Source organism: Natator depressus, chromosome 2 (genome assembly GCF_965152275.1).
Source record: "Natator depressus isolate rNatDep1 chromosome 2, rNatDep2.hap1, whole genome shotgun sequence".
Classification (NCBI taxonomy): Eukaryota; Metazoa; Chordata; order Testudines; family Cheloniidae; genus Natator; species Natator depressus.
In genome coordinates, this window is record NC_134235.1 from 180,605,278 (window position 1) to 180,631,485 (window position 26,208).

General features: G+C 44.1%; 1 long non-coding RNA gene across 1 annotated transcript in view; it reads right to left on the bottom strand.

Annotated features, from left to right (window-relative positions):
* Window positions 1–26,208, bottom strand: part of LOC141981631 (uncharacterized) — a 497,067-nt gene that overhangs the window by 275,666 nt on the left and 195,193 nt on the right. Inside the window, exon 2 of the long non-coding RNA XR_012637867.1 lies at window positions 8,216–8,334. This is a non-coding gene — a long non-coding RNA (uncharacterized LOC141981631). The remainder of the gene's footprint in view (window positions 1–8,215; window positions 8,335–26,208) is intronic.

Here is a 26,208-nt window from a genome sequence, read left to right on the forward strand (position 1 = left end):
CACTAAGTCCCTGCAGCCCCTCGACGCATGGGCAACCAGGGAGGCTCTGCGTGCTGCCCTCCCTCCCGCAGGTGCCGCACCGCAGCTCCCATTGGTCGCAGTTTCCTGGCCAATGGGAGCTGCGGAGCTGGCACTTGGGGCAGAGGCAGCGCATGGAGCCTCCCTGGCCCCCCAGGAGGCTAGGGATTGCAGGGACCTGGCAGCCACTTCAAGGAGCTGCACGGAGCTAGGGCAGGCAGGGAACCTGCCTTAGACCTGGGCCCTCACTGCACCGCCAACTGGACTTTTAATGTCCCGGTCGGCACTGCTGACCAGAGCCGCCAGGGTCGCTTTTCAACTGGGCGTTCTGGTCGAAAACTGGATGCCTGGCAACCCAACTTGAGTGAGAAATGCAGATTGAGCCAAAAAAAAAAAAAAACAAACAAGTTTAAAGTGCTAGCTTTCAAATATTAAGCAAATTTTAAGAGTTGCATAGAACTGGAATTGCCTGTAAATTGACACTCTACAGTTCTGGATTATTCACAGGGTTTCAAAATCATCATTGTGCCTGTTACATTTTTTAATGTTGCGGTTACAGCACAAACATTCAAAAAGTTTGTCAGCTTTGAGCAATACAACCAAGTTATTTGCGAAGCATATAAATACATATTCAGTATGTTTGTAGAATACCTAACTACAGCATTTACAAGTCTTTGGTCATTCATACTGTATATTAAAAATGCAGCAAGGTGAAAAATGTAACTCATTTCTGCTTTTGCCTCTGAATTCCTTCCCTTTTCTGGCTCTAGAGGGAGATTATTGTAACCATATCATGCATAGCATTGCAAGCTATAGACTTCAAGACTATTACTAGATAATACTATAGTAATTTTGCACTATGGTAGAAGTAGTTCTCTGGGACTCTTTAGCTTTTTTTATACAAGTTTTTATTCTTTCTGGCATGGGTTTAAGATGAATGCCAAGGAAAAATATAATTTTTCAGTCTGCCTGATTTTGTGAGAAATAAGTATTTATTATTTAATAGTATTTAGTAGTGAATAATAGTAGTAAATAGTAGTAGGGCTAAAGCCCTGGTAAGCTGAGAAGGTCTTAGGAGTCTGCCTCTTTGGGGCACTTGTTAAAGACACCACCAGCATTTACTCCAGTCAATCTTTCTCTGGAGCTTAAGAGACATGTATTTGACAGTAAAGTAAGAATGTCAGGCTGCTACCATAGAAGTTCTGCAGCACTATTTTAGATAGGTAGCTCTTACTGCAGAAAAAGAAACACTGATTAGTCAACTTAGTCACTTGGTGCAGTGGCTACTGCTTAGTGGATTTTGAAGGTGCAGTTATGGTAAAGAGTGAATAGGTAAAACTGTAGCTGCATTTCACAGAGCTCCCATACGTATCTTCTCAAGGAATCTTAATAATTAAATACATTTAGACTTGTACTTGGTAGTTGTTTTTACTACTTTGTACCTAGTCCCAGCCCCCCCACCCCACCCCGAGCACTACAGAGAAGATACAGCTATGGGAGAGAGACTGCAATTCTACTCTGGTTTGGCTCATAAACCATCAGTAGAGCGGTTACAGAAATTCCTGTAGCAGCATCTTTATTTCTGGGGACGGTACATTGGAAGGAAACAACTCAGCTTGACTTGGAGATGCCAGGCTGAGTTTGCCAGAGCGGCACTTGAGAAGCCATATTTTTACTTTTAAACTTAGTAAATCTGGACTCCTAGAGACATAATACGTATGGAATCCCACAATCCCATTTCTGCAGTGTTACTTTTCAGAGCAGAATCACATTTGAAGGGGTGAGGATGGGATGAAATATGTACAGAGATCTATTGACTATAGGAATACAGATGCAGACAGAACAACCCACCCTCCACCAGACAGACAGAGGAACACTGCCTCCCTCCTTCCCAACACTTCTGAGGTATGCGAGTTTTGAACATGAATACAGGAAGCAGCACCTCTCCCTCCCTCCCCGCCCCCCAAACTCCTCCCACGAGGAAGAAAAGAAAGGCCTTTTCTCCATTACCAGCACCACCTCAAGTTGCAGGCAGCATCTCCCACTAGTCTTCCACCCACCCTTAATGCCTCCAACTTGTCACAAAGCCTGGACTGAAGTACATGATAGCTGGGATATCACATTCTTGGTCAAGGCGATCTCTCTATGAAAACTAAACCTTCAGAGGGAATTAGGAGAATCCAGAGTCTGACCGTAAAATATGCTACAAAACCTCCCTTCAAAAAAGCCCTGGCACAACAATGACACCTCCATCCAAATAACTCTCCCCAAAATAAAATACAAATTAACCAAACAAAAATCAAGCAGAATTCGGTTTTATATCCCAAAAAGTGAGGAGACCCAGAGACTCCAGAAAGTCCAATGGGGTCTTCCCTATTGTTATTGATTATAAGAAGATAGTGCTAAGATCCTACAGCAATGGGTGGCAGTGTAAAACCCTAAGAGAACTTTAAATTGGGCAGATAAAAATACTAGGTGAAGTAGTGATTTATAAGGATCTGTGAGTTAGCTATTCTAGTTATACATTTTAAAAAAAAAAATCTTTTAGCTGTCTTTGCAGAGGCGGTATTTTCTCCCAAAGATTCTGTGCAAAGCTCAGAGAGACAACTGTGGGGGAGGAATGCTGCTGTTAATTTGGCTTTCGTCTGAAGGCTCTGGATGGGAGCCAAGAGCAGGACAGATGGCGTCTCAATTCCCTCCTTTGAAGAAAATGTATTTTAATACAATAACTTTTGTTTTCATTAAAGAATTTTTATCTGTGAAATAAGAACTGCTAAAAGTGGCCATTAAAACCCCAGCTCTAAATGACTGACTTGAAAGAAATTTGTTTTACAAAATGGAGGCTGCCAATGTGTCCATACTTTCAAACTGTAACCAGAAGCCAGGCAGAAGGGGCTGGGTGAGATCCTAGGCCAAAGTTCTAGGGTAAAGAAAAGAAGTGCAGAATAGCTTTAGGGACAATATTTTACTTGTGAGACAGAATTTGATTCAGGCTTATCCCACTGTATTTTGTACTATGTGCTGAGCACTAGTTTGAACTTGTCCAGGGGCAGGCCTGTTATGCTGCATTTCAGACAGCTGCCCTGCTTGATGTCTCCTTGAAGGACTATCACAGAGAGCCATCAAGACTGCAATCTGGAGTCATCGCCTTTGATTGTCTCAACTAATGGCCCATCCCCACGGAACAACAGTCTGCTCAGGGGCCTGAAGAGGGGGCAAGCATGACTGATGGATCGGGAGCTTCTCAGTGTGAGCACATGGCTCAGAAATGAAGGCCTCATTTAAAAACAGGGTGCTGTTCTGTGCGGGGGGCAGGTTGTGTGACTATCACAAGTAAGCAGGACTGGAGGGTAGAGGGCAGGACAGACTCTGACCAGCATGAACTGCTGACAAACCATGGACTCACAGAAAGGGTGAACTCAGACGAGGGGAGAGCACATCCCAGGACTTGTTACTTTCAAAAATCTTTAGCTCTTCAAGTGCTTTAAGATTAAAGCCAAAACAGGTAAGAATTTTCTTTTCTATGCCTGTGTTCTTTGCTTTATTGCCACACTGTCCCCAAAGGTGTTAAACTAAAACCCAAGAGAACCACAACCTAGGTGGAACTCTGGTGGACCATGTATAAGCAACTGGGGGACTCAGTCTCAGAGACTGGTTTTGGCATCTCAAGTGGCTAGACAGTGGTAAACCACATTCCAAAGATAGGCATCAAATAAGGGTCTGGAAGTGTGTCCAGACCTAGAAACAAGGACTGGACTCTACACAGACTCAGTTGGCTTGGAAGCATGTGGGACCCATCATTATGTCCACTCACAAAAAACTGGTGACCATATACTGAGGTACTGGGCCATCTTAACATCTTGTTTCAATAAAGTTCCTTCTTCAGCGTTCAAGACTTTTCATTTTTTTCTTTTCATGCCTCTGAAATTCCTGGTTCCACCAACAATCAAACTGAAGTGTTCAAGTACCAGGTGTACCGATTTTCCTATTATTTCTGGCCCAACAAGAAGCGAAGAGTGGCTGGTTCTCACAGGATTTTTGAACTGGTCCTGTAGACCCAAGAGGCCTGGCTAGTTTGGATAAGAATTTGAATGTGTGCATGCTTATGCAGACCAAACCAAGAACTAAAAATAAGCCTGGACTTTAGCCCTTGAAGTTCTTACACTAATGTAGATACACTAGTGCAAATCCACAATGTAGATAGAATGCACTAATGGAAACCAGGACTTGCACCAATGCACCTTATCCCAGTAATGACTGCAGCCCAAAACATGGGCAACACAGACCAGAGAGGGGTATGAATAGGGTGGCATGGGGACACTCTAATTCAGTTATACTCAGACTGAGGCGCAAGAGCACGAAGTGGCTCTTTAATGTGTCTCCTGGGGCTCTTTGCAGCACATAATAATTAAATCACACAGCGTTTTAATCAGCTGATCTAAGTTATTAGCCAATCAAGATGATTTTACTATGTTGTTAACCAATTGTAGTTAAAAATAATAATTGGTCAGTCATTTTTGTTGTGAGATTATATTGTGCATGTGTGTGTATATACACACGCACACACTAAATATTTCCCCTGTCATACTGTTTAAATATGAATATGTATTACTATAGTAAATGAAACTATTAATTCACACTACCATGGCTCTTTTGGCTAATGGTGATTGCTGATTTGGCTCCTGAACCACTGAGGTCTGAGTATCAGGGCTCCAATTCCTAGCTTTTGCTTGGGAACTTCCACCAGTGGAGCTCCTATGAAGCCTAGTATTTCCAACCCAAGCATTAATCAGGAGTCAGGCACGCCAAAGAATCATGAGACTGGCTTAAAAATCATGACATTTTTAAAAACAATACATTTGGGGAAATGTTCCCTTCAGGTTTTTGAGCCTTCAGCATTCATGTTTACAAGCCTTTGTCTGAAGCCAGGAGGTTAGAAACTTAGCTTTAAAAAAAAAAAAAAAAAAAAAAAAAAAAGATTCTTACACAGCTCTAAGAGATGAGGCTTTAAAAATAAACCGTAAATATCGTGAAAATTTTCAAAGAATTGAGAGAGCTGGCAAAGGAACCCCTGGTCCCCTGGTGGGAATTAAATTCTGCCTGCCCTCTATCAGGGTGGATGGCCTCTGGGGTTCAAGATCAACTGGCAGAGGGAGGTATCAGTTACACCTCACTGCACCAGTATGGGTTAATCTGACTCCACACTTCTTAACTTTTTGAGGTTCATCCATTACTCCCCATCCTTGTTTATATTATGTTACTGGGTAGTTCATAAACAGGTTCTGTGATACCACAAGCTGCCATTCAAGCAGAGCACTTGTGCTATCAAACTGTGTATGAAATTCTCAACATTGTTCACATTACCCTGTTCTGTTAATTGCTCTGGTTGTTTTTTTTAAAATCAACAGCTCCTTGTATTTCAACAGCTGCTGCTAGCACCAGGTGGCTGGTGATATTCAAAGGTGCAACTTATACATTAAACATTCAGATATTTTATTTTGACAATCTTATAAAATTGCAGGCATCCAAAATACCTGGTAAGAACTACTCCAGACTTACAAGAAATTGAAAATATAATGTACCCATTTCCAACAAATAAGCTACAATCGAGACAGCTGAAAAGTACAGGACCTGTGGGAGACATGTATTGTAATTTGTCATGCAGATTTTCCTGGATTCGCTGCAGGATTTCACAGATCCTATAAATCCCTGACTATAAGCACTGTAGGAATATTGTACCTTTAACATTTCTACAGTGTACATGCTGAAACAGTCTTGCTTTGGAATATTCCACTTGATACAGTAACTTTATTTTATTAGCTATGTATGCTGGTCATGCAGCATCTAGATTTTACCAGATATTCATACCCCAGTATATCTTACATTTCATAAAAGAATTACAAAATATCTGAGTCAGCCCATAGCTTAACAATAAAAATCAGTGCCTCACCATATGCCCAGGGACTCTCAGCCTTGGTTGGCAACCAACAAATAAAACAAAATACATTGGGTTATAGGCTTGAACAAATGAACCAGAAGCTTTTATGCTAATACACTGAACATCCATCACCACACTTGGACTCTGGCTACCTTTGCCAGTCCACAAGTCCCACAGACAAGGCCCTGTACTGAAGAAACCTTGGCAATGAACATGGAAAGCAGAGCTCTGAGCACCAACAATAAACCACGAGAGGACCTCTAAGGCCACGGTCAGACAGAGGGGAGAAGCTATCTCAAATAACTGCCTGCCAGCAGCCTGCACACATTTGGGGCACACACCCCTGAGCATCACATAGCCCTGCTCCACAACAGCTACTGATACAACCTCCCACAATGACTCCAGGCCACCGCTACCTAACCTACGGTCAAGTGTTGAGGTATTCAGCCCACAGAGTTCCCCAGCATCTGGCTGAATTACTTGAGCTAGTCATTGGAAAAGAGGATTTGGGCCAAATTGCAGATAGTGGATCAACCCTAATTTTGGGCTCTGGCTACACAAAGCCATCTTAAACTACTATCTATCAAACTCCTTTTAAAATATATATGCTGAAACAGAGAAGTACATAAGGCTGGGGAAGAGCAGCACTGCTCACGTATAGCTGCCATTCACCTTAAAAAGTTATACAGATTGGGAAAAGAGAATAGCTACATATTAGATCTTTAGCCAAGGTTATATAGCAGTAGCTCAGCATGAATCAGAGCAACCCCCACTTCCTGGCCTTTTCCCCACAGATGAGGCATGAGAAGTATTCATGGTTAACAAACACAGTGCACATTTTTACACAGGCTCAGCATAAAATTGTTTGGCACAGGTGTGTTTTAACGATGATACATTTGGAAAGTTCACATTGATTAATTATTCTCACTTTCACCTGTCTAGCATCAAGAGAAGCTGGATCAAGCAGTTGGAGATATTTTTTGCCCTCTATATTCAGTGCTGCTTTTTTAAAACATATGCTTTTTGGTATCTGTTTTAAAATTTAGCACCCTCTTTTCAAATGGATTTGAAACATGTTAATGATATTGTTATGAAGACAAAACAGAACGTGGGAAATGGGGAACAAGTCATTATGAAACAGTCAAACGAACTAATGGAGGGCAAATTCACTCTGTCTGTGGGTATTGTGTTGCCTGCCCATAACTATAGGATATGAGCAGAGTGCATGTCAAATAGATTGTCATTGTCAAAGACCCGGTGAACTTCAGTGGAATCTCTGCCTCTTCTCCCATACCAGGTTCTGTTCTAGACTAGGGATTATGGGGGAAGTAGGTGGTTGATGTTGTGATGGAAAGGCTTTGTCAAATAGAAAAAAGCTTTGCAGTGTTTCTTAAAGATGGCTGTGACGGGGCAGCAACTCACCCCTGCAGCGCCTCCTGCTGGTTGTCCAGGAAATTAGCCTTCCAGCCTCCAGAGCACCCTCTGCAGGCCAGTGTCCCCCGGACAGTGTCCCCCCGTGCTTGCCACTGGGCCCCGAGTCCCTCCTGGACCCCGGTGCCCCCATTCATGCCAGGGTGCTGCAACCTGCAATACCCCACACAGATCTGGGTCTCCCCTCCCCAGGGAACCCCCAACCTTCTACCCCCACCTCACCTCAGTCTATGGCCACTGCTAGTCATCACCTAGCCCCTGTTCCCTGGGGCCAAGTGCAGTGTAAGCTCCATCATCATAGGCAAGGGGGGTTTGGACCTGCTGCCTCTGCCTACCCCTTGGGCTGCCCTCTGCAACCCCAGTACCTATTTGGCCTTCCACTAGGCCTGCTGCTGGGGAGGTTTCCAGGCTGGAGCTCCCCAGCTCCTCTAGCCTTCCCCCAGCCCTGCTCTACCTCAGTATGCTCCTAGCAGCCAGGTCCCTCCCTCTCAACAGGCTAGAGAGAGAGTCCTGCTCCTGGCTTCACTGGCTTTTATGGGGCCAGCTGCATCTGTTTGGGGTGTGGCCACAGCTGAGGCTGTCTCCCAATCAGCCCAGCTTTTCCCCTTCCCCAACCCTCTCCTAGGGCTGTTTTAAGCCCTTCCAGGCAGGAGCAGGTGACCACCCCGCTACAAGGGCCAGATTCTATATTCAGCTAATCTCCTCTGCATGTTTGTTCTTTATCCCCTGCTGACATATACTTCATCCTGACCTTTACTGCTGGTATAAATGGGCACAAATCTTTGAGATAAATAGAGTTGCTCCTGATTACACTGGCAATGATCCTACCTTGAGAAGTCTTTCCCAGGGACTGCTGAAACTCCACCTTAAATCTGAAGGATGCGGATGTGGAAGGAAGGATATAAAATCAAGAAGCTTTCCTATCCCAAGAAAAAAAAATCCTTTTCCTAAAGAGAGACAGAGATCTTGATTGAGGGATTTCAAACAAACACAGGTCAATGTATTTTTATATTTCACATATTAACATTTTGAACACAATATCACTTTAAAAGTTGAGGGCAACATTTTCAGATGTGGGTGTCTAATGTTAGCCACCATTCCACAGGAACAGCTAACCCAAAAGTTTGGTCCTAACAGCCCTGAACTTTAGGATATTCAAAGTCAAGATCTGAACTTTGCAGCTCAGGCCTATTTCTTCTACATGATGAAGCAGCAATCGCCTCATGTATGGAACTATACATGACAAGAATGGTCCCTTAACGGTTCCTCTCTCAAGTCACGCGAAACAAAGAATCCACGATTGTGAGACAAACCGGACTTAAAAAAAAAATACAAACTGACAGAAAATAAACTCAATTCGTCAGCAGTACAGATCCCAGCTAGGTAATTCAATTTCCTTACATAAATGAATTTTCAACGTTCTTCGAATCATCTCGGAGTCAGCCAATAGCCACTAATCCACCCATAGAGGGGGACCTTGAATCTGATGGTACTTACCCTGCACATTACGCTACCAGCAGTATCAGACCTGCCAGATTGCTGTAGTGCATGAGTTTCCATTTTCAGGCAAGCTTTTCTTTTACAAAGGGGAAAAGGAGATAGACTGAAGTAAATGATTTCACAAGATTGCAGGAAAGAAATGCGTAGCGTAATTGAGAATACAAGAGATGGTGGCGGGCCAGCCTGACATTTTGTATTCTTTACTCTAATTAGCTACAGTGGAGCAGATTGCTTTCAATAAGCTCAAGAAAATTGAGCTTCGTTCACTGGAGACAATCTGGGTTCAGTTGTTAACCTTCAGCCTTTAACAAGGAACCTTCTTAAGGACATACAACAGTAACAAGTACGCTTGTCAATAGAAATCAGTGGCAGTGCCAAGGGCTGAATTTGTTATTGTGTGGGGTTTTTTTTGTTTTTTTTTTAACACCAAGACAACTCCACAGAGAAAAATAACTAACTATTGGGCACTGATTAATGAAGTCAGCGAGAATTTGCCTGAGAACGCAGGGAGGAAAAACCTGAAGTCCCAGTCTATAGCTGGTGGTTAGGGCTCTCACCTGGGAGGTGGGAGACCCCAGGCTTTAGCCTCCCTGTTTCAATAACTAGTTATTTATCCAAAGTGGAACAGCTTCAGTGAGAGAGATGGAGGGAGCCCCACACCAGAATATCCCATAGCTCAGTGATTAAGGCACTCTCCAGAGATGTGGTTGACCCTTGTTCAAATCCTTGCTCACCATCAGATAGAGGAGAGAACTGAACCTGGGTGTCCCACATCTGGGGTGAGTGCGCTAACCACTGGACTAAAAGTTATAAGGGAGACAACACCAGCACCAACACCTCTGGCATTTCTTGGAAAAAACAAAAACAGCTTAGGTGGCTAGCTCCAGGAGAGGATTCATGGCTGTGGACCCCAACCAGAGGAAGGCACCTTCTTCCAGCCCAGGCTTAGATAGCCAAGTCCCAGAGAGGGGCAGGGCTTAGGTAACCCTCTTGTCAGCATCTGCTATTGGCTAGCATGCCGGCTTTTGTGCATCCCATTCCTAGTTGCCTCTCTCTCCCCATGCATTGTACAGGGAGCCTGAACACCTAACTCAGACTCTGGGGATTCCAGTGATTTTTTAGGCACCTAACAATTAGGCATTGCAAAGCTGAGCACTTCAACGCCTCATGTCCCGTTGTGGATCCAGGTCTTTGTCATTGATCTCCATGGGTCCCTTGAGCAAATATTTCTGGATTTGGCCCACGAAAACTTCTACATAGTAACTACACAACGTGTAGAGTATCATTCCCTTTTACTGTTTCTAAATCTGCTTCTAGTGTCCATAGTCAATATGTGCCAAAGGTTGCAGCCTTCAGCTGCTATAGCTCGGAAACTGCAGATGCTCAGCAACTCTCAAGATTTGGCCCATAAATGGAGCTGACTGGAGAAACTTTGACAGAGCAAATTTTGTCAGAATATACAGTTCCATTGAAATGCTTCATGCAACTGAGTCGATTTTGCTAGAATTTTGTTCTGAAAGAAAACCATGGAAAAATGCTGTCAAAGCATACTGGTTTGACTTTTTCAGAACATTTTGATTTTTTTTATTTTGAAATGACTTAATTTTGATTTTTTTAAAATTTGCATTCTGATAGAATGCAGCAAAGTCAAATTTTAAAGGAAACATTTTGGCAGACTCCAAAAGGATTTTTTTTTTAATTTTTCCTTTGCTGAGAATTTTGAAAGTTTCAGTATTCATTCCTGTTCGTAACAAAGACAACTTTCAACAGCCCTCGCAAAATGAAACTTCCATCCTCTGCACAGCTCTATCCATAGGGGTTTTTATTTTTATTGCATCTTACCAGAAAGGCGAAAGGTAGCAACTGTTCAGTTTCATTCTATTCCTTATAGCGTTTAAGAGCTTCAATTAAATCCTCTCAACATCTCTCCTTTCTAGACTAAATAATCTTAGCCTTTGCATTCTCCAGGGGTCCACTTCAAATATAATGGACGATTAAAAATCAGTGCTGTGGTCATTTACTAGTCAGATAAGAATAAGCCCAGACAGTTAATTGCCAAAGGTGAGAGACAGAGCACCTAACAATCAGTTCTTATCTGACTCAAAGGACCATGATGGAGTTCCTGGCTGCTATTATGCACTTGACTATATGGTATGAAACTGAAGAAAATATGATTTTATAGAATTCTCTCTCCTACATATATCCATGTTCAGCTGCTGCGAAAAGAGTTTTGTTAGAAAAAGCAACTGTACTGCTAACTTGGCATTGTCTCATGGGATAGCAGCCAGTAGTCACACTACTTCTTGGGTGACCAGACGTCCTGATATTCGGGGGCGGCAGGTTTGTATAATTTTTGGTGGCGCCCAGAACAGGTCCAAGTCCCGCCCCACCCCCACACACACATCTGCCTTGTAAGCCGATATATATATATTTTTAAATAATGTAAAAATGTGAGGGCTCTAGAGTGGGGCTGGTGATGATGGGTTTGGGGTGTGGGAGAGGCTCAAGTAGAGGGTTGGGGTGTAGGGGTGAGGGCTGTGGGGTGGAGCCAGGGATGAGGGGTTCAAGATGCAGGAGGGGACTCAGGGCTGGGGCAGAGGGTTCGGGTGTGTGGGGATGAGGGCTCTGGCTGGGGGTGCAGGATCTGGGGTGGGGCGCGGCTGGAGATGAGGAGTTTGGGGTGCAGGCAGGCTGCCCCAGGGCTGGAGCAGGACTCCGCCCCAGCCCTCTCCCCGCTGGCAGCAGTGAGCTCCAGGGGGAGGGCCCCCCCCTCCCAGCAGCACACTCACCTCGCACCACTGTCACCGCACGTGATCCTAGGGCCCCTCTCAGATCCAGGAAACCCCGTCACCTCCACTGTGGTAGGTGCTGGAGGGGGCTGCCATCACATGTGCGCCTCCTCCCCTGCTGCTCCTGCCTCTCATTGTAGCCTCACTGGGAGTGGGGCTGCCCCTTGCTCAGCGTGGGGCAGAAGTGGTGACTGCGGACAGGGGGGCCCTCTGTGTTGGTGGAGGGTGCTGCTGGAAAAGTGAAGGGTCCGAGGCAGAAGGGCAGGGGCAGGCTCAGCATGCCCTGGCACTAGTGGAGGGAGGCGCGTGGGGGAGGCGGGTGGGACCGGGGGAGAGACCCGGCCCCAAACATTGGTGGAGCTGGGCCCCCGGGCCCTGAATACAGCTGGAACCCGGGCACCATAAGTCCATATAAAACTCGCCACCCCTGCCGATATTAGGGGCTTTGTCTTATATACACAACTATCCCTCTCCCCCGGCAAAAGTGTCCCAATTTTTCACACTTGCTTTCTGGTCACCCTAACTACTTGACCCTTTACAGACAAAGGGTAGAGCTGAGCAAAATTCAAAATTTTCCTATTGTAGAGTATTTACTGCCTCAAGAGAGCTGTAGTTCAAGAGCCTGATGCTCTCATTATCCCCTTTGGGCCAAGCTCCCTAACCAGACTCATCATCATTGGCGATCCCTCTATTTGAGGATGATCTCTACCATGGATTTACACATGGGTCCTGACATGACTTAGGAGTCCAATCCTGGAACCACAGATCCTCCCGCAGTAGGTAGAGACATTTCCTCGTGGGTCAGCTGCCTGCTGGGAGAAAGTTCTTTATTTTTCCTTCCTTCTCTCTCTCTTCACAGCTTCAATGGCAAGGTGCTTCTCCTCAAAGTGGGCCACTGCCTGATGGAGAACATGGCGCCTTTGGGGTTGGTTGGTGGCTTGCTCATCCCAGCTTGCGATGTCCACATCAATTTTCTTGAGATATGCTTTCAATATGTCTATGTAGCATTTCCTTTGACCACCCTGGGATCTGTGACCATGGGCGAGCTGAGAGTAGAGGACTTGTTTTGGGAGGCATGAGTCTGGCATCTGCACACAATGTCCAGCCCAGTGGAGCTGGTGCATAAGGATCATTCCTTCGATGCTGGTGACATTGGCTTTGGTGAGGATGCTGGTGGTAGTGCAGTGATCTTCCCACTAGATGCGAAGACATGGGGGGAGGGGGTATTTCACCCTTTCACAGTTAATTCAGTACACAGGTCCATATTTGGATTTACCAGAAGCTACTGCAGGATTTCTATCCCGCCACCCCAAAGGCCTGCAGAAACCAAGGGGCTTTGCTGCAGAATTTAGGTCAATCTTGCTGGAGTGTACCTAGGTCCTATGGAGATTTAATTTCTCTGTTTTGGTGGGACTCCCCAGACAGCATGGCTACACAGTTGTACACGTTCTTTTTCTTAGCTTGTGAGCACTTTTCAGTCTTTGAAGAAATGCTGCGCTCATTTTCTGATGTATTATTTCTTTAGTGGAAGCTGTTGCAAGCAGCTGGACAGTGTTCTCTTTGCATTAATCTCTGTAACTAGAGTCAATATGGGAGGAAAGAATTGCTCCCTAGCAACCAGACATTGGTGTCTTAGCTGAGATTTCTGGGAGAGAGGATTCCCTGCATGCTCTTTGGCCACTGGGCTCAATGACTGGGGTATATAATGTAAATTAAACAAGTTACGGCAAAGGGGCAATACCCCAACAGTCCGATGATAGCAAAATCCCATAAAGATTTTGCTCCTTGGCAGTCTTTATTTTGCTGCTCATCTCAAATCCTAAATGCAAACTAGTGAAAACACTGCAAGACTGACCTGATGGCCAAGCATCAGTGAACAGGCTGGCAGCCATACAGAAGACCTAGTTTTGATCCTGGGAAGGGACTGCTGTTCCCCACACCAGCTGGCATTAGGAATATTGCATTGGTGATGCTCCCAGTTCTTTGAGAGCAATTCAGTGGTCAGCAGAGCATCACATGTCTGCACCTTTGCTGCCCAATCTTCTACAGAACCACAGAAACAGACATTAAAGATTCCAATCCCAATTTCTGACCCTTAACGACCTGGCATGGAAGTAAGTGATTGTAGATAAGTGGCACTAAAGCAGAGGCAACAAATTGAGATGAGAGAAAAACTCTAGCCTTGCATTAGGTTTCCTGCCAGGGCACTGAAGAATGTAATCTCAAGGCAGCATCAGAGAAGTACCAGGGGTTTGGAAAACCCTGAGCTTAAATGGATTTTAAAACAAAAACAAAACAAAAAACAAAATCAACAAACCATAAAAAAATCTTAAAATACAAAAATTACAAAGTAATGTCTCCTCCTGATTACAGTGGGAACATCTTCCTTCTCCCCTTCACGGTAAATAGATACTGTCTATATTATTGTAGGCCTGGATAAAATAGGACAATATCCACTTTGGATTTGTGGAAGCTACCTCTAGTTTTGCCCTCTTAGCAATAATTGGTGGGCGATATGTTCTGTTATTTGGCAATCTAAGCCTGCTACAGACTGGTAACACCATGACATAACAATATGTTTCCATCAGTATTATTCTCCCTTACTTTTGCCTTGTAACTGTGAAATTCAAAAGAAGACACTGAAAGATGCAAAGAGGAACTAGGATTTCCTCTGATCCATGTGTGGGGTTTTCTTGCATCTATTTTTAGAAGAATTCTTCCTCCCGCCCCCACCCCCAATATTGATTCCCTAAAATAATTACATTCAAGCAATCATTCAAATGCAGTTAACAAGGATTAGAAAGATTTCACATACAAAGCTATACAAACCTAAATAAATCCTTTAAAGTCTAAAGACATCCCCATAAGGAGAGTGACCTCAGGAAAAATATATTGCTTAGCAAAACAAGAAATGTTTATGAAAATATATTCGAGTGAGCACAGAAAGTTTACCAATTTAATCAGAGAATAAAAAATTACTGAGGCTTAAGAAGCAGAGGTGTACAATATGGACCCTTAAAAGCGTGTACACTCTCTTGTATGATTTAACCATTTTAATGGATTCAGCACTGCAAAAATAAGAAATATCACTGGAAACAGTAATTTTTTTCAAAACAGTGTAACATTTTAAGTGAGCTTGTCTCTGGTTTGTTGATAGCTTTGTTGAAACCCATCTCAGAAAATTGACTTTTAAAAATTATTTAACCAGGACAACAAAAATTTTTGGGCAACAGCCAATTAAATATATCTACTGTTTTTTTTTATTAATCCAAGGTTAGCTGGGATCAATAGTGAGCATGTGGTTCAGTAACATACGGACATTCTGACAGTGAAAGAATGATCAAAAGGATTTAAAAAACTATTATCTTGTATCTCATTACAATCAGTATGTCTACATTCAGAGTTGCACTGGTTGAACTAAGGATGTTATCTTAAACTGAGTTAGTACACTAGTGGAAAAGATATTCAGTTCTTATTTCAGTTTAAATGAGGGTTGCTTTTGGTTTAGCTTAAATTGATTGGGAACAGATTAAGCTAAATCAAAATAAGCCACCCAAACTGAAATAAGAATATCCATGAAGGAGGTTGTGTGGTTTAATTAAACCAATGCAAATGTGTGTGTAGATAATACCTATTTATTATTGGTATTACAATAGCCGCTGGGGACCCCAATTTAAGATTAGACATCCACCATGTTAGGCACTATGCAGACAAATAGTAAGAAACAGCCCCTGACCTGAAAAGTTTACAAAATCTAAGAACCTGAATTAGGGAAGTACTTATAACACAAGCTTAACTTCAGTGCTTTTCTGAATCAAGATCTACGGGCCAGTTTATGTTATGCTTACTCATGTTGAATAGCACTTTTGACCTAAGTAGTCCCACAGAAGTCAAAGGGAATAATTCTGGAGTAAGGTACTTCTCAGAATGAATAAGGGTATCATAATCTGTTCCTAAATAGTTTAGACATACATACTGCCACAATTGCAGTCAGTTAGGATGAATGAGTTGGATCCCCCTCACTATAAGAGAGGCGGAAGCTGAGAGAGCATTCTCTGTGAGGTCTATGGGACTTTTTCCTGCATTGCACTTCTATTTTGCTTCCAAAAAAGGCCAAATCTGTTGCTTACAAGCATGCTGCAAAATACATCCATTTGGTAGGAAAAGACTGATTCCCAGAATGATAAACGGGGAGGGAAGGAGTTTCTGTAGGTGTCCAGCAGGCTGAGTTCCTGTTGCAGTAATTATGTTAGTGCTGCTGGGATTTCATTAACTAAATTAATAAAAGAATTTCCTAACTCAAAGTTTCAGAGTAGCAGCCGTGTTAGTCTGTATTCGCAAAAAGAAAAGGAGTACTTGTGGCACCTTAGAGACTAACCAATTTATTTGAGCATAAGCTTTCATGAGCTACAGCTGAAGTGAGCTGTAGCTCACGAAAGCTTATGCTCAAATATATTGGTTAGTCTCTAAGGTGCCACAAGTACTCCTTTTCTTCTAACTCAAAGTGTTGCACCTTACACAGGGGAATTCTATATTAGACCTGATCTTGACAGATAAAGAAGAATTGATCACAGAACTAAAAATTAGTAGTTTTTTAGATTCAGATGATCGCAACTTCATTACACTTATGTGTAAGCAAAGTAAAATCCAAACAAATAATATATATACTTGGTGCTTTAAAAGACTCAATTTCACAAAGCAGAAAACAATTATGAACCAAATCAGCTATAAGAAAGAATTTAAATAGAAAAATATGAATGATAATTGGGAACGGTTTAGGAAGATTTATACCCAAAAGCCAAAATCCCACAATGGAGAAAGGTCACACTGGCTTAAAAACCAACCTGCCTTAGCGGTGAAGTGAAAGCAACTATAATTAAAATTTATATAGATATATAGATACATATAGCTATCAAATGGAAAAAAGGGGAAGTGGATAGCAATTAATATAAATTAGAATCTATAAACTGTAGAAAATTGATGGGGGAAACAAAAGGACAAAAATCTATGGCAAGCAGAGCTAGGGACAACAAGGAGATTTTAAGAAGTATATTAGGAACAAAAGGAATCCTAACAGTGGTATTGGTACATTACTTGATGGAAATGGTAAATTGTCAAAAACAGGAAGTGCCGTGGGAAAGGGACTGATAGGAGTTTTAGTCCCCTGCTTAGGAGATCCATCAGGGGAATATGGACTAGGAGTAGAGAGGTTATATTACATCTTTATTTGGCATTGATGCAACGAATGATGGAATACTGTATCCAGGTCTGGTGTCCACAATTCAAGAAGGATGTTGAAAAATTGGAGAGGGTTCAGAAAAGAGCAACAAGAATGATTAATGGATTGGAAAACATGCCTTACCATTAAAGACTCACAGAGCTCAATCTATTAAGCTTAACAACAGAAGGTCTGTTTGATCACAGTCTGTAAGTATCTATATGGGGAACAGAAATCTGTTAAAAGGGGTTTCTTCAGTCTAGCAGACAAAGAAATAATGTCCAACAGCTAGAAATTGAATCTAAACTAATTCATACTAGACATAACGTGCAAATATTCAAGGGAGGGTAATTAACCATTGGAACAATTTACCAAGGCTTGTGATAGATTCTCCATCACTGGAAATTTTTAAATCTAGATTGGCTGTTTTTCTAAAGGATATGCTCTGGTTCAACTACAGCTATTGGACTGGAAGTAGTAATTCATTCAGGGAAGTCCTATGGCCTGTGTAATGCAGGAGGTCAAACTAGATAATCTGGCCTTAAACATGTATGAATTACATACATACTTCTGGCCTTAAATTTGTATGAATGACACTGCATCATTAATGAAGGTGCACCTAGAACCTTGGATAGGCTGCTTTTTATCATTTTAAATCAAAATAAATAAATACAATGAAAATAAATAATATAAGGATATCACAAACTGGCCCTGTATAGATGAGACAAAGTGCGGGTGAGGAAACAGAGGCACAGAAGGGTATAGTGACTTGCCCAAGGCCTCATACTAGATCAGCAAGAGAGCTGTGAGTAAAGTCTCCTGAATCCCAGTCCAGTGCCCTTGTCACTGGACTACCTGCCCCGTGGAGATAGCTTATTAATTTTACCAAGTCTAACATATGCCCCTCAAAACCAGGAAGTCCTTTAATCCCTATATAAAATTTGTGATGTTCCCTCAAATCTGGCAAGCTGATTCTTGTGGGCATTCACTTTGGAGTAAACAGGGCTCTGCACAGGCACAGGGAGTTGCCCCCACAGTTCAGATTCCAGTATTGTTTTTGTTTATGATATGTCTATACTACAAATGCTTGCAGCTATGTTGCAGCACTGTAGTGGAGACACTAGCTACAGCGACAGAAGAGGTTTCTCCATCCCTGTAGTAAATCCACCCCTTCAAGAGGCAGTAGCTAATTCTTCCGTCAGCCTAGTGGGGTCTACACCAGGGCTTAGGTCGACTTAACTACATCTCGAGTCGGGGTGTGCAATTTTCATACCCAAGGGTCGTTTGGCTGGGTCGATCTAAGGGTATGTCTACACTGGCAGAGTTACATCGCCGGCAGTTACAGCGCCACTCAGAGAGCACTGTAGGGAAACCGCTGTTGTGTGTTCATGCTGTCAGCTGCCAGCGCAAGAGCATGTTCGCACTTGCAGTGGTATTCAGAGCAGTGCACTCTGGGCAGAGAGTGAGCATCTATCCCACAGAGCATCTCTTCCTCTTCTGCGGCTAAGGGTTGTGGGAAGGCAGAGGGGGTCACTGGGCATCCTGGATCCTGTCCCAATGCCCCATGGTGCCTTGCTTCGCATCCCAGCAATCCCTGTGCTTCCATATACATTTGGCGCCATCTTTCAATGGTTTGTGTACTGTGTGCTCTGCCTCTTTGGTCTGCAGGATTGGATCCCGCACTGTTGACCAATATGCTGCTCACTAACACGTCACGAGTGGAAGTGGAGTTATTCCTTAAACTACAAAAGCAAGAGGAGTGCAACATAGATCTCGCCACACATAGTAGCTATGACACGAGATTGCTTGTGGCTTTCACGGAGGTGCTGACCACAGTGGAACGCCACTTCTGGGCTCGGGAAACAAGCACTGAGTGGTGGGATCCCATCGTCATGCACGTCTGGGATGGCGAGCAGTGGCTGCAGAACTTTCGGATGAGGAAAGCCACATTCATGGGACTGTGTGATGAGCTCGCCCCAGCCCTGCAGTGCAAGGACATGAGAATTAGAGCTGTCCTGTTGTTGGAGAAGTGCGTGGTGATTGCACTGTGGAAGCTGGCTACTCCAGAGTGCTACCGATCAGTCGCTAACCAGTTCGAAGTGGGAAAGTTGACGGAAGTGTGCAGAGCCATTAATCACATCCTGCTCCAAAAGACCAGAACTCTGGGCAACATGCATGACATTGTGGATGGCTTTGCACAAATGGGCTTCCTTAACTGTGGAGGGGCGATAGATGGTACGCAAATTCCAATTCTGGCACCAGACCACCTAGCCACCAACTACATTAATCTGAAGGGGTATTTCTCTATGGTTCTCCAGGTGTTTGTGGATCACCATGGGCATTTCACGGACATTAACAAAGGCTGGTCCGGAAAGACGCATGCATCTTTTGGAACACTGGCCTGTTCAGGAAGCTGCAAGCAGGGACTTTCTTTCCGGACCCAAAGATCACCATAGAGGAAGTCAAAATGCCAGTTGTGATCCTGGGAGACCCTGCCTACCCCTTAATGCCGTGGCTTATGAAGCCATACATGGGGCAACTTGACAGCAGCAAGGAGCGGTTCAACAATAGGCTAAGCAAGTGCAGAATGACTCTTGAGTTTACTTTTGGCTGTTTAAAGGCCCGCTGGTGCTGCCTATATGGGAGGCTGGACCTGGCCAATGACAACATTCCTATGCTTATAGCTGTGTGCTGTACGCTCCATAATATTTGTGAAGGGAAGGGTAAAAGTTTCACTCAGAGCTGGACTGCTGAGGATCAGTGCCTGGAGGCTGAATTTGAACAGGCAGAGACCAGGGCTATTAGAGGGGGCGCAGCGTGAGGCCATAAGGATCAGGGATGCTTTGAGGCAGCAATTTGAAGCTGAAAGCCACTAATATTTGTTGCTTTGGAATAAAGATTGCTTTCAAACCAAAACAATTCTTTTATTAAAAAACAACCAGAGGGGAGAGAGAAACAAAAAAACACATCAGCACCGAGGGGGATGGAAGAATGGAGGGTCCCAGGATGGTTAAAGATTTGTGTATGTCCAGGTATCATATGCAACCTTGTCCTTTGGAGTATAGTGCAATGGGTACTGTACTTCAGCAGGCCTAAACTGCAGAGGGACGGGTGTTGAGTGCAGTGGGTACTGGGAGTCTGCAGGGCTGGACTGTGACAGGGCAGGAGTGGAATTCACGGGTACAGATTGGAACCAGGAGGTTGATAAGAGTGTGTTGGCGGTGTCTGAGGGGTGCATGGGAAAGAGTTTTGCGACAGAGGCTGGAGAGGAGGGCGGGCATGGAGCTGCTCGGTTTGCAGTGCTAGTAGCACCTGGAGCATGTCCGCTTGGCGCCCCATAACATTTAAGAGCCGCTCTGTGGCTTCATTCTGGTGCATCATGTTCTCCTTTCAGTCCCTCTTCTTGCTGTCCCGCCACTCCTTCGAATCTTGTTTTTCGGCCGCGGAGTGCATCATGACCTCACACACAAAGTCCTCTTTAGTTCTTCGTGGCCACTTTCTAATTCTGTGCAGCCGTTCAGCCAGCGATAACAAAGGGGAGGCTGGGCTCCCAAGGTCATATCTGTGAAGCCAAAATGCAACATTTTCAGAAGCAGTATTGTTTGCAACCCACAGACCACTGATTCAGTGATTTAAAACGCAGCCACTATTCACATACCTGTCACTAACTGGCTGACCCGAGGCAAGCACACATGAGCCACAAGACCCCCAAATGGTGAGTAGCCGCATGGACAGGGGAAATCAGTGTTCCAGGACCATACTGTACACTGGGCACGTGGCTCTTTGGGAGAGCCAGCACGGCAGTGGGGGCCTTCTAATCATTCCTGTCCCCACATTTTCCACAGGCTGTGTTCGTTATGGAAGATATCTCGCTGCTGAGGGTGAGCAGGGAATCAGGGGAGGGTCATCTCCAAGACTGCAGCTTCCGCCCTGGCCCTTATGCGGCTCGTCTGTGTGCAGCAATGGTCCTCCCCTCCCCCAGTGACAGCAGAGTGGCACGGGAAAGTTACCCTTAATGGGGCAAGAAAGAAAGCAGCTCTGCCAAAGAACCTGTGGCAGTGGATTGCCCAGTATCTCCATGAGAGTTTAGTGGAGATCTCTGAGGCAGATTCCCGTGAAGTGACAGTCAATCAACACCCAATTCCGCCGCTCAGACTAGGCATGTGGTGGTACGCACATCATACAGACACAAGCCTGTTTTCTGCAACCATCCTGCTTCCAACAACTCGCGTCAGCAATTCCCAAAATCAAAGCCACTTACTGGGGGCCTCCTCTCTTGTTTGCGCTTTGCCAAGCTCCGACAGCTGAGACTGGGTAGGCTCCTCCGGGGTAGAGAAGAGCTCCTGGCTGCATGCATCTCTGACCTCTGAGTTGTCCTGTGCCTCTGGGACCCCTCGCACTCCACATCCTCATACAAGATTTCCTTCTCCTGGCTCGGTCCACTCTTGACTGGCACGCGAGTCACCAAAGTATCCACTGGGGCCTTCACAGTGGAGGTGAGGTCACCACAGAGTATAGTGTCTAACTCTTTGTAGAACCGGCAGCTTGTGGGTGCAGCACCAGAGTGGTGGTTTGCCTCCCACACCTTGTGGTAGGCATTCTGCAGCTCCTTCACTTTGACCCTGCACTGCAGCGTGTCCCGGTCATGCCCCTTTCTGTCATGCATTGTGAAATCTGTCTGTAGGTATCATAATTCCTATGGCTAGAGCGCAGCTGGGACTGGACAGCCTCCTCTCCCCAGATGCTGATGAGGTCCAGCAGCTTGCCATTGCTCCAAGCGGGGGATCACCTGGTGCATGGAGCAGGCCTGGTCACCTGGAAAGATGCGCTGAGACCACTGTATGCGTCACCAAGCAAACAGGAAGGGGACTTTCAAAATTCCCAAGGAATTTAAGGGGTGGGGCTCATGGTGGTTATCTGAGGGCAGAGCAATAGAGTTCAAACTGATGACCAGAGAGGTGAGAACAGGCATTGTGGGACACCTCCTGGAGGCCAATCGCAGCACTGTAATCAACCAGGGTGTCTACACTGGCACCGTGGCGCTGTACCCCCGGCACAGAAAGCTGTACGCCTCTCATCGGGGTGGTTTTTTTACAGTGCTGCAACTGTGCAGTTTCTGTGCACTAAGTGGCTTGGCAGTGTGTGCACCTCAGGAGTTACACCACAGAAAGCTGCTTTACTGCGCAGAAACTTGCCAGTGTAGACAACAGTGTAGCCTAAGTTATAAGTGTAGGCTCGGCCTACATGTGAACATTGATTGTAAACCATTTTCCTCATGCTTCTGTTTTATTTTAAATATTCATGTTTCTTAAGACTCGTCTCTGTTTGCTACCCTCCCCCACTCATTTTTTTTAACGTTAGGAAAATAGAAATTCTTAAACTGAGAAACTGCAAAATTCTCTCTCATCTTCCAAATGACCTTCATTCCATTTTCTCTGTCACATTGTGATGCCAAAGGAACTAGAGCAGTTCTGGTAAATACAGAAGTTAAGGACTTTTTCACAGCTGCTCTTTTTTGTTGTTCTTGTTGTTTAAATTTTCACCTCAAGCAGTGCACTGACATTTGCATTTAGCATCCAGCTCTGGCAATTAACCTGAATGAAGATATCTTCCCTCTGGTAGCAGTCAGAAAAGGCAGAAATCACTTCATGTCAAAGGAACTAAACATTTGGAGAACAGCTTTTAATCAAGATTGATGTCTGTAATGAGAAAAGAGCTTAAAAACCAGCAAAGCAATAATGCACATATTAGCTTTTTGATTGAACATGCTGATAACCTCAGAAAAAAACAATTACACCAGTCAACCTGTAACAAACAGAATGGGTCTGCCATGGTCACAAGGGGGTTGATTCAATCAGTCCCAAACCTTCATGCAGGCAGATACCAAACACTCACTCATCCCCAACTCCCTCATTGCTCTTTTATCCTGACACATTTCAATAAGGGCTAAATCTCAGAGCCCTTACTACAATTTTGCCATTCACTTTTTTATTTTAAGCCTAATTGACTTCTCCAAACAATATATTATCAGGCTAATGATTTGTTCTTGGAGTCTGGAGAGTCAACTACTGTGTTCTTTTTTAAAATGTATAAATGTAGTCCAATAATCCTACTGGGAAGATTTTTAATAAGACATGACATTTCAGATGAAACTAAAGCAATTCAGAGGGTGTGTAATTCCTGCTACTCGTAAAGTGTGGCATTCTTGGGGCTGAAGGTAGGAGATATCGAATGCCTGCTGCTGATTTCTTCCTGAAATATTTTATTTTTATAGTAGGTTTTTAATATGGGTCAGGGAACATTAATAGGATCTGGCTGGATATGGTACTCTAGAACCGTTTTAAAAGTGAGGTCTGAGAGAAAACTTGCTTCACCTAAGTGTGAACTTATTCTAAAAGAGCGGGTTCAAGAACTATGCTCCCATCAGAAGCTTTCCCAGGTCCTAGCTCTTGTTATGCAGTGGAACACAAAATGCTTCCTAAGTGGTAACTTGGTGAAATGTACTAAGAATTGTGTTTGAGCAGTATCTTTTACGGCCTAGCCCAGAAAGGATAAAAGGACCTGTTATTACTAGGAGATGAAGGAGTCCTCCTTTATTACTTAGCTCGAGTGATAAAGGTATGGCGTTCCTTTACATTACAGCAGTATCTACAGGCCCCAAATAGGTCAAGCTGCATTGTACAAACATGTAGAGCAGTGGCGTCCAGTTTTTGCAGTCTGAGGACCAAAAACTGAGGACTAAAAAGATAAAGATGGCAAGATCTAAACTTTGATACATATTCTCTGCCTTATTCTGCTCCCTTTGCATCACTCCTGGAGATTTCCCCAGTATGGGTAAGTTGAAAGGGAGGAGGCCCCCGGGAGCATAGAATTGGCACAGTCAGCTCCTATACATCCCTCCCCACAGCTCCTGGTGCAGGGCTGTGTTGGGATAGAGAGGGGTGGGGTGGAACAGTTGCTGAAACATACTGGAAATAACTCACCTGAGGCATCCTAGGATTACATTATCCTTTTTCATGGTTGCCTCACATTGGCGGCTCATAATCATCCTGTGATCAGCTAATACACCCAGGTCTTTCTCCTCCTCTGTTGCTTCCAATTGATATGTCCTCAGTTTATAGCAAAAATTGTAAGTCCATAAGTGCATGACCTTGCACTTTGCACTATTAATTTCATCCAATTTCTATTACTCCAGTTTTCAAGGTCATCCAAATCTTGTATGATATTCTGATCCTCCTTCATATTGGCAATACCTCCCAATTTTGTGTCAACCACAAATTTTATTAACACACAGTCACTTTTTGTGCCAAGGTCATTAATAAAAATGTTAAATAAGATTGGTCTGAAGACCAGTCCCTGAGGAACTCCACTAGTAACCTCCCTCCAGTCTGACAGTTCACTTTTCAGTATGACCCATTGTAGTCTCCCCTTTAACCAGTTCCTTATCCACCTTTCAGTTCTCATATTAATCCCCATCATCTCCAGTTTCACTAATAATTTCCCATGTGGAACTGTATCAAAATGCCTTACTGAAATCCAGGTAGATTAGATCTACTGCATTTCCGTTGTCTAAAAAATCAGTTATCTTCTCAAAGAAAGAGATCAGGTTGGTCTGATACAATCTACCTTTTGTAAAACCATGTTTATTTTATCCCAATTACCGCTTACATCTACATCCTTAACTACTTCCTCTTTCAAAATTTGTTCCAAGACCTTGCATACAGTTGAGGTCAAACTAGCAGGCCTGTAGTTTCCCAAACCACTGAATTTGACTCAGCAGCTACACAGGATCCTTCCCCTTTCTGAGACTGCTACAAGGCCCATCTGTTGGATCAGTCAGATTAAGTCAAATCAAAATCCTCATAAGGCACCTGAAACATGAAATCCTTCTTACAAAAAGAGACATTCTGATGAGTTAAATGTGCATAACAAGCTATAGTGGTGATAGACTCATGATCTGGCTCAGAAAATGACTGACTGGTTGCTGAATGATGAATGGCTACAAGAAATGCTCAAACTGACAGGTTATTTTCTTGACACTCTAATGACTCCTAGGCTCCACACTTTGCACAGGACCCAGCAAAAGACACTGTCTGTGGAAGTACAGTTGGGAAGTTTAGGGATGCAGAAAGAACAAAAGATCGACTCCCAGGGAAGATCAACTCCGATTAAGTACAGGCACAGGCAGCTAAATCTAGAGAGGGCTCAGCCCCCAGTCATCTGAGCTGCACCACGACCCACAGCGCCAGGGCCAGCTTGGAGCTGAGCCACCCGGCCGCCCAGCCACAGGATGAGCCCTGGGAGTCCCTGGAGCCCAGCAGTGTCATGGTGAGTCCACAGGGTGCTGCAGGCAGAGTCCATCCCAAGCACAGCCACAATTCCAGAATGGATGTGCTCTACCTTGATTAGCAAGCAACCTGTCCATTAAAATACAGTAAAGAAAAAAATATCCTTGTTTGCTTTCGCCACTTCATCTCACAAATTTCCATATTGCCGCCAAACAACTGGAGATTATCACAGCTGTAAGTGTCACAACAGATCAGGGATCCGGACAGATATAGAAAATGCAGAGGGTCTAGCATTTTGAAGGTGAAGCTGTCATGATTTAACAGTAGACACGTCTGCTGGAGACACTCCATCCCTGTCTAATGAACTGCTCAATGTCTGAAATACACCACATTGTGTTAGCTCTGTGGTCAGCTAATTCACCTCCATCTTTGTCCCATGTAATGCCTGGGCACACATGCCACTCTGCCAGCACTTTGGGGTGGATTGCTTAGTTCACTGATTCCATGTCCTCTCACCACTACAACAGGTTCTATAAGAAACTTGTCTTCAGAGCCATAATTGATGATCATTTTACTATACCCCATTTGAACATAGTTCAACAAATTCTCCAATATTAAAAGGATAGAAGAGTCCTAATTAATGTATGGGATAGGACCTTCCTTAAAAGGAAAATGGGCCTTTTCACATGTGGAATCACACACTGTAAAGGAACCTTCGATCAAGTAAAGAAGCATTACATTGGCCTAGCACATCCTGTCAGGGCCATAGAAGGTATTAAGTGCTGCTTCCTCTACTTGGAGATAATCATTCCAGAAGTTATTGCTAGCTACGCAAGTTTACATCTCCTGGCATGAAAATTCAAGCACGTCAAACACACACCTCTCTCAAATGAATGAATCTCCCAAGGGAATCTTCAAGAAGGCTCCTTGAACTTGGCTTTATCCAGGACCCTTTTGCTCTGGGCTCCAAAGTCCCACTGTCCCTATTTCTCCTCCTCTGCTTTCAAGACTCCATTCTACTTTCTT